This window comes from Sus scrofa, chromosome 6 (genome assembly GCF_000003025.6).
Source record: "Sus scrofa isolate TJ Tabasco breed Duroc chromosome 6, Sscrofa11.1, whole genome shotgun sequence".
In the NCBI taxonomy this organism is placed as follows: domain Eukaryota; kingdom Metazoa; phylum Chordata; class Mammalia; order Artiodactyla; family Suidae; genus Sus; species Sus scrofa.
In genome coordinates, this window is record NC_010448.4 from 140,052,726 (window position 1) to 140,065,479 (window position 12,754).

The 12,754-nt window shown below is 34.0% G+C and overlaps 1 pseudogene; it reads right to left on the bottom strand.

The window, feature by feature from the left end:
- Positions 1-12,754, bottom strand: part of LOC110261402 — a 33,593-nt pseudogene that overhangs the window by 16,455 nt on the left and 4,384 nt on the right.

Genomic DNA, 12,754 nt, shown 5'->3' on the forward strand with positions numbered 1-12,754 from the left:
GGAGTGTGAGTAGGTCTTCCATGATAAAACACTTTAAGATTCCACTCTCGCTAAGTCTTTGGTTATATTTTTCTATAGTGTATTAATGAATTTCTGGCATTTCAACATTATTTTGCTGTTAAAATTAATTTGCCATTAAAATTGTACTAAAATAACTTTGCAGAGCAGTGGGATGGTTTGCATCTTTTTTTTCCATGACCTTGACTATCTGGAATAAGATACAGAATTACAGTTTCTTACGTAAAGGATAGAGTGAGTTCAGATGTTAAACCGTTTAGTTTGAAAACTTACAATTTATAATGATAATTATTATTAAATAATAGATATTTATAAAACAGGCTTAGGTATTTTATGATTATTGGTCTAGTTCTTTTGGAAATTTATACTTGAGATTTAAAGACTACAATTTAACTGTGACATGTTGCTAAAATTAAAGATTATATTAAATACAAACTCTAGAGCTGAAAGGCAATCACCTTGGAGACAGAAAATAGACTGAACAGTTATTTGGCCCCTACAATGTGCTTGGTACTATTCACAATTAGTTATTATGTTTTCTGTTTTCATTTCTGTGGTAGAGAGAATCTGTGAAACAGGTATTACTAGCCCCATTTTAACACTGAAGAAACAGACACAGAAGACTGACTTGCTCCAAGTTCCAGTAAGTGTAGAACAGGAATTCAACTTGTGCCCAAAGACAGAGTAAGTGTGGATCAAGTATTCAAGCCCAGCTAACTAGAGGCTGCAGAAATCATACACACGTCAAAAATGCTTCTTTGTACAATTGTATGAAAAAAGCTGAGCTAAGATTCTATATACTCTATAGAGCCAAGCTGAGAGAGGGCCTGCTTGGTTTTGCTTGTTCATTGTGTTCTTGTTTTGGCATTTCAGATGAAGGATTCAGTTTCTTGTGTAGCCTTGGTGCTTTGAGCCTGTGTGCTCCCACATTAAATTGATACAATTTCTTTACTAATATAACTGAAGCTATGTAGAGTTCTGTGGACTCAACTGAAAAAGTATGTGTTATTTCAACCCAGCAGATATAAACTATCATGAATTAAAGACTTGGCATACTCACTAAATACTAATAAATACTACATAAATCCAAACTATAGCTTTTGAGGCTGGGGAATATGTGTTATCCATCTTTTCATTAGTTTCTAAAATTCTGTGCTTTATCCACAATAGGTGCTCAATAAATCTATTGAATGGTGAAATATCTTACACTTAACTAAATAAAACTGTCTTTGTATTTATCACTGTGTATTACTATCTTTTCCCCCATTTTCCTATTGATTCTATTTATACCAACCACATTTATCATTTTTTCCCAAGCTGTTTCCAAACTCTAACTCCGTGTACATATAGATATATTTCTTTATAAATATTATCTATACATTATACATTCAACTTTCTCCAAATCTTCCACCTTCCACAGGCACCTCTTATTGTCAGCCTTGTTGGCTTTGGTGTAATTATACCTTTCCATGATTAATGCGTTAGCTATTTTACAAGCTTTTTTTTAAGTCTGCATATGTATTTCTAAATCTGCTTTTTCATTCTACCTGAGACATAGTTCTTAACATTTATTACCATTTCTTTTTGTTTGTTTGTTTGTTTTTGTGTGTGTGTAATCCAAATGATCTCTTTAGTCTTTGGAGCACCTGTTATTTCTCCCTTCAAATGACAATGTATATTGTCTCCTCCTGCCTGGCAAAGTCTAGCCTTCCTGTAAAAAAGTCCTCCTGATTTTTAGTAGGGTTCTACCTACCTCATTCTGCCTATTGCTGCTTCAGTTGTATTAATCTCTATTTCCTGGCCTTGAAGACATAACTTCCTTCCCCTTTCTTCCTCCCTCCCTCCCTTCCTTCCTTCTTCCCACCCTTTCTTTCTTTATTTTCTCCAAGGAGACAAATAAAGGACAGATAGATTTTCTCAAACTGCTTAGGTTTTGTTTTGTTGTTGCTACTGGTGTTTTTGTTGTTTAGGAGATACTCTCAGCTCTTAACTGTTAACTTTCTCCTCTTTACTTACATAAATTGTGATATAACATTTTAAAGTCCATGGCATGTTAAACACTAAGTGACCAAAACACAGTACACACATGTATACATATCATTTACCATATCCACCTTGTTTTGTTTTCACAGGGTGGTCACCTATCGGCTTTACGAGGAAGCAAAATAGGAGTGAATTTTAACTCAAATAGTTTATAACTGAACATCTACACTTAGATACATATAGCAGGCACCTTTATGGGGTATCAGAAAAATTGTAAAAACAAACAAAAAGCCTGGGTTCTTCTAATTCTAATTAACTGCTCTCTCTTTTTTTTCTTATTGTCCCTTAATTCCTTTCCAAAAAGAGAAGGAACAAAAGAACTGCCACAGTGATGAGTTAGTATTTTTGAGATAAAAAATGCATGAGATAGCAGGATCAATTCTGCCTCCTGCCGATCCTAAATTATACCATTTCAAATTGGAAAAAGGAGAAGAGAGAGTGTTTGGGTTTATTGATGATTATTGATGTTAAAAAAAAATCCAAAGAGAGAATATCTAAAATAGACCTCCTGTTCCTAGTGCTAATACAAAATTAAAGTGTATAAAACCATTTTTTTTCTTAGTATTATGTCAGTCATTTCTATTTCCATCAGGTTTTATTTTGGTTTTCTGATCCCCTGCCTGTAACTCCTAACAGAAGTGCAGTGTGTAAAATTGACTGTGAGTTTATGATTCTAGTTTTCCTTATCACACTTATTTTCAGTATCATCTCTATCTACCTTTGGTTTCACTTTCCCTTACTTTCATTCAATAAACACAACTTACTTCTTGTCTTAGCTGCCCTCTCCTTGATCATTTTTCTTTCTAACTCTCTATCATACTCCTATCTAAACTATGAGTTCAATGGTAATCATCTTTCTTCTATAAATTCCCACCTACCAAAATGTATAACTTTTTCATACCAAAAAAAAAAAACCCTGCAATAGTGGCAAAAAGTTTACGAGCATAGAGGATTCTCCACAAGTTCAGAAATAGCCTTCATTACTATTTTCCTTACATATCATCAGTCTACCAAAGTATATTCATTTATTGACTGGTAATTCTGTATATATTGGATAGAAAGGAAATGACACAGTTTTTTATGTAATGTGGTTCCAAAGATATGTAAAGAATTCCTGGAGTTCCCATCATGGCGCAGTGGTTAATGAATCCGACTAGGAACCATGAGGTTGTGGATTCGATCCCTGCCCTTGCTCAGTGGGTTAAGGATCTGGCGTTGCTATGAGCTGTGGTATAGGTCGCAGACATGGCTCGGATCCTGCGTTGCTGTGTCTCTGGTGTAGGCCGGCAGCTATAGCTCCGATTTGACCCCTAGCCTGTGAACCTCCATATGCCACCGGAGTGGCCCAAGAAATGGCAAAAAGACAAAAAAAAAAAAAAAAAAAAAAAGATTTCCTGATTTCTTCATTATTGTATCTAAAGTTTTTATTTTTTGAATTGTTCACATTTATTCACACTTTCTGACTATTGTTTAGATACTTACTTTAAAGAATCATGATAATAAGAGATTTAGTACACATACCTATTGATTTTCAATATAAAAACCTTTCAGATAAGGAATTATATAGTATAAATTAAACAAAATAGAGATATTTTGAATAAAAACCTGTGGATCCATTTGACAGTCTTTACTAAGAAGTCTATTCTTCATGTATAAATCAACTTAATTTGTACATAAATATTAAGTTATAAAGACATAAAATTTTATCAATACATTAATCATGCTGATAATGTCTTTATTTTAATGAGAGAAAAAAGGTAAATGTGGTATTTACACTGAGGCATGGCTATAAACCCACATATCCTCAAATTTATGCCCAGAAACTTGACTGTAGATATATTGTGGTATTTGCACATTTTACAAAATTGATTAATCTGATCATTTGAAGCCAGGGTGTCATTATGTAAAAGGGAAACAAAAAGAAGAGACAGAAAACTCCATTTTGGAACCTGACTTTTCATGCTATGTCTATACCAGGAACTGCCTTTTGAAACATTACAAAGGATGTCAAAATATGTTCCATGCTTGTTTCCTCATCTGGCATTTGCTAAGGCACCACATCATTATTTCTGCCTACAAAACAGCAGATTGTCTTCTGTGCTTTCCATCCCTAACCTCACACCATGTACACATTTTTCACTGAAATACTGAAATTTCCCTCAAAATTATTATGTCTTTAATGATCACTTGAGTTAGGGAGAATAGGGTATAGCCAGTATGTCATGTGTTATCATGTAACTGCGTTTATGTTGTGGCTGGAGAGAAAGAAGGGAATTGTGTTGCTATGAGCTTGAGAAATGATGTGCACAACTTCCTTATATAAAATCACAAATTTCCTGGAATTTCTCAGAGATCACTTTCCCTAAATATCAAGACATACAATTTCAGAAATATTGACTTCAATCAAGTAGCATAGTTAACATAATCAATTATCTTAATTATTGTGGTAGTTGCTCTTCTTGATACATCAGTCAAATGTGTACAAAATCACCAAAAATGTACCAATAAAAGTTGACAGTTCAGTTCACACCAAAAGGAGAGGATTTAGAGCAGCATTGTGCAAATTTTAATGTTTGTGGATCTCAGTGTAAAAATGTTGCATGCAAATTATGTACATTCATAATAAAGTATCCACATTTGGTGAAAAATATTTTAATAGTATATATAACTTGGAAATGTAAAATATCTGCAAAAAATATTTTTAAGTTTTATGTGTAATCTTGAATTAATTAGAAACATGTACAAAGTAACTTTTTTCTCATATTATCTGTATTCAAACATAAATATGATATAGAAGTTAACAAATATAGCCATGGTTTAGATTGATATTAGAAATTAAAATAAGGATGCGAATGTTTTCGAAACAAGAATTATTGTTTTTTTTAGAAATGATTAAAAATGTTAACAGAGAGAAAAATATAGTGGTGTTTTAAAATCACAGATATTCTTGCTGATTATTTGGTCATTAGAAAAAAAGTATAATTCAGTTTGCATCTATTTCAGCTATATATGACACTGTTTAGCTTTAAATCTTAAATGGACTAAATGCCCATCACAAGCATATTGCAAATAAATCTAGTTTTTATTTTATTTGCACTCATACTTTTCTAGATTAAATTACTGTATGATAATATGCTTTTGTCTGGATGAAAGTATATAATCATTAACATTTATAGCTCTCCCTGGTAAAAAGGCAGATGACATACACTATCATTTTGTGATCCGTAATTCAATTGCTAACACATTAGGATTTTTAGCGAGAGGCTTATAATGTAAATTTCAATTCTGTACTCTGTCAGTAACTAACAAATGTTGAATTATTTCCTTCCTTAGACATACACCATTGGAATCCATTTAAAGTGCTTAATGATGTATTAATAAACCATGATTTTCCAGCAGAGTTTCTGAACTCCCCTTACTGGCACCAGCTCTAGTGCTGCCAATCAATTTAGAATGCCATGGTTTCTCAGTAAATAAAGGTTAATTGGACATATAAAGGGAAACCGAACATCAGAAATACCTATACTCACATTATTCTTGCATAAAACTTAGTTACTAAATTTCTATTTATCATGTGTGACTAAAATATTTATAATCGCATATATTAGATCTTTATGTTTTTGTTTTGAACATAAAGAGCTATCAACTTATAATTTCAGAAAAATCAATGATATCAGGCTTACTATTTTCATCTGTGTTAACTTTTCTAATTGATTATTTCTTAGAAGAAACAAATTTATGTAGCATAATTTGTGATTAGTAATTTTACTTTAAGTGCTTTTTTAAAAACAAAAACCATTCATTCTCCTCAATCCCCCATATCTTGTTCTCTATAAAAATAAATATATTGGAAATTACTTACACACTTGTACCATCATTTCCTCAAATAGTTTCTATTTATTTTCTTACTTCCTCATCTATTACAGAGCTGAAATATAGCCTGCTTTTGATGGATTCTGTTGTCTTGTATTCAGTTCAGATGTGAATCATGTGCTTGAACTGTTTGGAAAAAACATATTAAGTAGGTATTGATACTCATCAGATACATAATTTTGGAAATTTGATTTTATCTAGTAAGAAAAAAGAAAATATGCTTGTATAGAGGGCTAACTGTTCAGAAAAGCCACTTCAGACAAAGAACATTTAATAATGCCTTAAAAAAATCAAGAATGACATGGCTGATATAGCTAGAAGTTTTTGTTTGTTTCTTTGTTTTGTATTTTCAGAGCTGTACTCATGGCATATGGAGGTTCCCAGGCCAGGGGTCAAATTGGATCTGTAGCTGACAGCCTATACCACAGCCAGAGCAACACCAGATCCGAACCTCATTTGTGACCTACACCGCAACTCAGAACAACACTGGATCCTTAACCCACTGAGCACGCCAGGTATCAAACCCACATCCTCATGGATACTAGTCAGGTTCATTCCCACTGAGCCAAACAGGAACTCCCCCACAACTTGAAATTTAAATAATTCATTGGGAGCTAGAAATAATAAAAAAGTAAAAAGCATAATAATAAGAAAGTAAGAAACTAGAATAAATAATTTTAGCCTAGAAGGTGGCCAGAGGACAAAGCAGGTAGGAGGTCACCAGCCTCTCACCACAACTTCGTCATCTCCATCTGACTTTAGACACCCCCAAAGGGGAAACCTTAGTGAAGGATATGAAAAAATTAAAAAAAAAATTCCTAGCAGAAAATTTGGAAATTTATCTCCAATTCACTACTGTCTCTAAACTCTAAACACAAATCATCATTCACCCTAGTTTTGTACATTTCCTCCTCAAAGCACCAAATTTCAAACTTGAAATTGTGGACCCAAGTTATTATGATCCTTGGAAATAACTAAGCACCAGAGTGAAGCCAAGACAAATTACTTCTGAAGGAAATAATGTCAATCCTAGCCCTCAAATATTTTCCACTAAGTTCCAAGGAAAGTGAACTCACCATTGAAAAATCACTAAAAACATGAGAAAACTCCACCACCACAGGAAAAAGACAGGTAAAGCATTCCAAAAGATGTATTATTGGTCCACAGCAAATGCGATTTTCATATTTAAAAGATGCAAAATTTAAAGCTGCATTTTTGAATAAATATAAGAAAGAATTGAAATAATGGTAAATGATAGACTACCAAACCTGAGTATGATTTACAACAGAAGTAGAAATTTTAGAAATTATAAAAAGTAACTGAGGTGGTCCCATCGGTGGCCTTGTTCACTGGGTTAAGGATCCGGGGGATGAGGATGAGGGTTCAATCCCTGGCCTCACCGAGTGGTTTAAGGATCTGGTGTTGCCTGAGCTGTGGTGAAGGTTGCAGATGCAGCTTGTATCCCTTGTTGCTGTGGCTGTGGCGTAGGCCAGTGGCTACAGCTCTGATTCGACCGCTAGCCTGGGAACCTCCATATGCTACAGGTGTGGCCCTAAAAAGACAAAAAACAAAAAGTAACTGAAAAATAATGTATGCTCCAAATAACAGCTTCAAAATGAATAAACAAAAATGCAGAATTACCTGAATATTTTATCAATAATAGCTACAAGTCTGAAGAATTTCTCTAAATACCTTGAATTCATTTCTTATATTTACAACATAGGTAGAGTCCATTAGACTTATTCAGATATGTATGTATGCATGTATGTATTTTGCTTTTAGGGCTGCACCAATGGCATATGGAAGTTCCCGGGCTAGGGGTGGAATCAGAGCTACAGCTGCTGGCCTACACCACAGCCACAGCAATGCAGGATCCAGACCACAACCTACACCACAGCTCATGGCAACACCAGATCCTTAACCCACTCAGTGAGGCCAGGGATTGAACCCTCATCCTCATGGATACCAGTAGGGTTCATAATCCACCGAGCCACAATGGGAACTCCCTAAGGTATTTATTTACCAGTACATTAGTTGTTGTAAGTACTAATCATTTTCTAGTTAAGCAGTATGTTACCTTATAGTCACATAAAATTGAAGTTATGGCCTTTGGCTTTGAGTAGATGACATTCTAGCACAGGAGTTGATGATGTCTCCCAGTTCTAATTTTATTTTCAGCTAGCAGTCAGTTCAATTCACTCTCCCCATCAAGACAAGGGGAAGAATCTAACAGGCCAGATCTTGGCCCTTAGCCTTGTAGACATTCCTAATGTTAAGTTAGATAAACAGAAGGAAATGACATATAGGCCAAGGGAGTTAGAAGAAGAAAATTTCTGGTTTGACACTATTGACAAAGTATAAAACAATAATCATGCATATAGAATATAATGTCATTGTATTCTTACTCTGGGTAACAGTGACATAAAGATTCTTCTGGCTCTTGAGGGTCATAACCAATTTCAATGTACATCCACCTTTCCAAAGCTTTAGGAGAAAAAACAAGCACATCTAGAATGCAAGATTAAGCTCGTAGTTTACGATGTTGTAGGGGAACAGAATACATGGCCAAATTTTTCATGCATCTGGACTTTGCAAATTCTACATGTTTGTATTAGGAAGGAAAACTACTTTGAATGTTTTAGGTACTTTAGAATTCATTATTAAGTGATAAATCTTGCCTTTCTATTAAAATATTGAAAACAACACCAGGTTTCTAAAACCAAGCTCCCAAATTTTACACGAGTTTTTAATGCAGGTAGAAGAAATCTCCTGCAGAGTAAAAAAAATCTAATTAAAAATAAACAGGTATGAGTGTTGCTAAACATTTACTTGAAAATTTACATGTCAGTTTTGACAAACTGATTCTAGCAGTCCATTTCAAATTTTGAAAAGTGATTTTTTTCAAATTTAAATTTATATAAACACAAAAATTTCCTTAGATAATACTTAAAAATATAAATAAGTGATTTGCAATAAAAAATATTTGTGCTTCCCAGCAGGCTTCATTTAGGTTTGAAGGAAAGCAAACATATACTATAGATATCTAAGCATATCTATCCATCTCTCTATATATAGACTTTCATTTGTGTTTATACTTATGTACATATCTGTATATAGTATTAACCTTAATATTAATATTAAGACATTCAAAATATCCAGCTTATGTTTGACTTTCTGCTTTTTCATTTCTACCCAACAGTGTATGTGAGCCTCCTGTTATGGAAGATAAAATAAACTGACATATTTTCCTTTAGGTTGGCCTCATATGTGTCTACTGAGTTGGCTTATACTTGAGCTAATTGACAAGACTGGTAATGTAAATGATATGTAAATGAACTCCCTCTGGGATTCCTCATTCTAAGTTCAATTGATGCCTATGCAGACATAGCACTTTGTAATGTTATTCCAAGGTATTTAATTTTTGTGTAGAGATTCAGTGTTATTGACAGTGATACATTGGCCTCCTATACTATCTATCTCTGACAAACATTCCTGCTTTAAACACAGCACTATGGTTGATAAGTTTTAAGCATGTGAAATGGGTGCTGATGATGTTGTATTATTGATGATAAAATTAAATCATGGACATCTAAAGCTGTGCTAATATGACTTGCCTCTTATTCACACTTACATACAAAGATATCCAATTTTTTTTCTCTGAAGGTATACTGTAATTAGCAATAGAAAAATGGAGCTCACATGATTGTTCACCTTCAAACATTTCTTTTTAAAAAGTGGCTATATTTAAGGTGGTTTATTTAGTTACTATATATTTCGCTCTTACAATTTTTTTGTTGCAAATTGTTCTGTGCCCTGTAGGATATTTACCAGTGTCTCTGTCCTTTCTCCCCTAGATGCCAATAGCAACCCTCCTAAATTGTGACTATCAAAATTATATCTAGACAGCCATATAAGGGCAAAATTGTCTCCAACTGAAAAGTTCAATACACTGAGGTCTCTACCAAATGTGTCGCAATTTCAGTGAGAACCCAAATCTGACTGGCTGGAACTTAAATGCGGGAACTCTCAGGATTTTCACCTCTTAGCTCCACAGTAATTTTTCATTCCTCCATAGCTGTTCTTTGACAAACGAGATGGTGTCCTGTTGTAGAAACATGTAGTTTAATATTAACCCAAATGCTTAAGCATATGCATATGCCACTTTATGGTGATCTTTTCCTAGATAGCTCTTTCATCTCTTACTGTGTTCCAAAAATTTTAGCCACTTCAGTCTCTCCACATTCTAACCTCTTTTTCCTCAACTTGGTAGGCTGGGCATGCCCTCCTGTGATATCCTGACTACAGACAGAAAGCCAGAGAGCTCATATGGGTTGCCTCTCTTGTTTTCTTTCTCTGAGGATCAGAGTCTTGTACTACCTGTTGTCCAATTTCTGAAACACTTGTTCTACATAATTTGCCCAGCTTTCTACTTGTTATAGCAGCAGAGCAAGTCCAATAAGAGTTTCCCCTTCCTCCATGGCAAGCAGTAGAAATAATGTAGGAGTTCAAGAACACAGGGTAATGTTTGGACACACTTCTATGCTCACAAATTATCTCTTTAAAAATAACAAACAGGTTTGTTACCAAACATGTTTGTGCTGGACATGTTTGTTATTGTAATATCAGCCTTTAAATATACAATAAAGTATTAAAGAAATCCCTTTCATGAAAAATCAAGGAAATCTTTTGAAAATTTAAAGACAAATGACTTAAAAACATGTTTGTCTCTGGAGTTCCCTTGTGGCCTAGTGGTTAAGAATCTATCATTGTCACTGCTATGGCTTGTGTTTGATCCCTGGCCCAGGACCTTCTACACACTGTGGCCAAAAACCAATAAAGTCCCACCAAACCAACAAAATATTTGTCTCATTATATGCAAGATAATTGTCAAAGAATGAGAAAAATGTAAAGAATCTAGGTGATCTGCACTCATGTTTCCTCACAAATATTTTTGAGTTCTTATCTGAACTTAAAATATCCCAAGCTTAAAATTATAATTAAGACCATATTAATGTTGTTTATACTACAAGCACAATGTGAAACTGTAGTTAGAATCCTCAAAGCAAAGTCTATTCCCACCTTAAAATCTGACAAACACATGTATATTTTGTAAGTTTTGATTTAACATTATATTTCAAATATCCATAATTTTTATTTTGTTTATTTAAATTTTTTATGATTGATTTACAATGTTCTGTCAACTTCTGCTGTACAGCAAGTGACCCAGTCATAAATACATATACATTCTTTTTCTCACATTATCCTCCATCGTGTTCCATCACAAGTGATTAGATATATAGTTTCCTGTGCTATACAGCAGAATCTTATTGCCTATCCACTCCAAATGCCAGTTTTCATCTACTAACCCTGGACTCCCAATACATCCCACTGCCTCCCGCTTTCCCTGTGGCAATCATCAGTCTGTCCTACATGTCCATGATTTTTCTGTTTTACGGATAGATTATTTTTGCCATATTTTAGACTCTACATATAAGTGATAGCATATGGTGTCTCTCTTTCTCTTTCTGGCTTATTTCACTCAGTATGAGAGTCTAGTTCCATCCATGTTTCTGCAAATGGCATTATTTTGCCCCTTTTTTTATGGCTGAGTAGCATTCAATTGTGTATATGTACCCCATCTTCTAATGCATTCATCTGTCAATTGGCATTTAGCTTGTTTCTATGTCTTGGCTATTGTGAATAGTGCTGCAATGAACATACGGTGCATGTATCTTTTTCAGCTAAATTTTTCTCTGGATATATACCCAGGAGTGGGATCGCTGGGTCATATGGTAGTTCTATATTTAGTTTTCTGAGGCATTTCCATACTGTGTTCATAGTGGTTGTATCAATTTGTTTCCCCATGAACAGTGCAGAAAAGTTCTCTTTTTTCTATACCCTCTCCAGCATTTGTTATTTGTAGACTTGTTATTGATGGCCACTCTAGCTGGTGTGAGTTGGTACCTCATTGTAGTTTTAATTTGCATTTCTTTAATAGTTAATGATGTTGAGCATTTTTTCATGTGCCTGCTGGCCATCTGCATGTCTTCTTTGGTGAAATATCTATTTAGATCTTTTGACCATTTTTCTAATGGGTTGTTTGGTTTTTTTGTTGTTGAGTTTTATGAGTTTATATATTTTGGAGATTAAACCTTTGTCTGTTGAGTCATTTACAAAAATTTTCTCCCATTCTGTGGGTTGTCTTTTTGGTTTTTTTAATGGTTTTCTTTGCTGTGCAGAAGCTTTGAGTTTAATTAGGTCCCATTGGCTTATGTGTGTCTTTATTGTCTTTATTCTTAGAGGTGGATCACATAAGATATTGCTGTAATTTCTATAAAAGAGTATTCTGCCTATGTTTTACTCTAGGAAATTTATAGTGTCTGGCCTTACATTTTGGTCCTTAATCCATTTTGAGGTAATTTTTTTTTGTATGGTGTTACATGTATTAACACAAGAAATTAGAAATTAGACATAAGAAATGAAAATGTTCTAATTTAATTCTTTCACTTGCAGTTGTCCAGTTTTCCCAGCACCACTTATTGAAAAGATTATCTTTCCTCCACTGTATGTTCTTGCATCCTTTATCATAGATTAGCTGACCACAGATGTTTGGGTTTATTTCTGGGTTTTCTATCCTGTTCCATTGATTTATATTTCTGTGTTTGTGCCAGTACCATACCATCTTGATGACTGTAGCTTTGTAGTAGAATCTAAAGTCTTGGAGGCTAATTCCTCCAGTTATGTTTTTTCTTTTCAATATTGCTTTGGCTATTTGAGGTCTTTTGTGTTTCCATACAAATTTTAAAATATTTTGTACCAG